The sequence below is a fragment of the Sinocyclocheilus rhinocerous genome, unplaced genomic scaffold, assembly GCF_001515625.1.
Source record: "Sinocyclocheilus rhinocerous isolate Xijiao unplaced genomic scaffold, SAMN03320098_v1.1 scaffold896, whole genome shotgun sequence".
NCBI classification, from domain to species: Eukaryota; Metazoa; Chordata; class Actinopteri; order Cypriniformes; family Cyprinidae; genus Sinocyclocheilus; species Sinocyclocheilus rhinocerous.
The window spans coordinates 903,734-904,832 of record NW_015648505.1 but is presented as its reverse complement, the minus strand read 5'-3'; positions in this window follow the sequence as shown (position 1 = coordinate 904,832).

The following is a 1,099-nucleotide window of genomic DNA, read 5'->3' as shown; positions in this document are numbered from 1 at the left end:
ATATATATATATATATATATATTGAATGTATTTATATATATGTACATGTATATGTGTGTGGCTGTACATACACATATGTAGTTGTTTTTTGGTGTTTGGCTTAGTGTTATGTTAGAATCATTATTATACTCATACCTTTTGTTCTTTTAATATTTTTTTATTTGTTTTTAGCTTTATTTTTTTGTTTTCATTTTAATGTTTTAGTTTTGAAATGTTGTTGTATGCATTTGTCATTTTTATTTAATTTCTTTTATTTTCTTAAAAGCTTTTAGCTTTTCGTTTTAATTACTTTTTCTTATTTGTGTATGTTTGAATTGTTTTTAGTTTTATTTTTTTGTTTTCATTTAAATGTTTTAGTTTTGAAATGTTGTTGTATGCATTTGTCATTTGTATTTCATTTATTTTAAATGTGTGTGTGTATATATATATAGTATTTATAGAGTTTTAGCTTTTAGTTTTAATTACTTTTTCTTATTTGTAAGTCGCTTTGGATAAAAGCGTCTGCTAAATGACTAAAAGTGAAAAGTGAAAGTGAAAATAATATTTTGCATTTATTAAATCAGCAAATGTTTTTATAATAGTAATATTTTCTACATTCTATGGGTTTATTTGGTGATAATGACCATAATTACATAATTTATGGAAATTTGGGCAAAAAACAAAACAATCCTAGCCCTTTAAAACTGAATATAATAATACAAATTATTATATAATTAATATATTTAATATACAATGTGAAATATTACATTTTAATTTGAATAAATGATTTCAAAAAATCACCGTAAATGTATAGATTTAGTTTAGTTGCCAAGGCAAATTTTAGTTTATTTATTTTTTATTTATAAATGTATTTATTTTTTGCTTTATTTCAATAAACGAAATGAAACGAAAACTATTTTACTATTACTAAATATTTTTAGTTTCATATTTTTAGTTCAGTTACCTAACCAACACTAAAAAATAGGCTTAATATTAAAGGGGTCATGTGATGCGATTTCAATTTTTCCTTTCTCTTTGGAGTGTTACAAGCTCTTGGTGCATAAAGAAGATCTGTAAAGTTGCAAAGACTAAAGTCTCAAATCCAAAGAGATATTCTTTA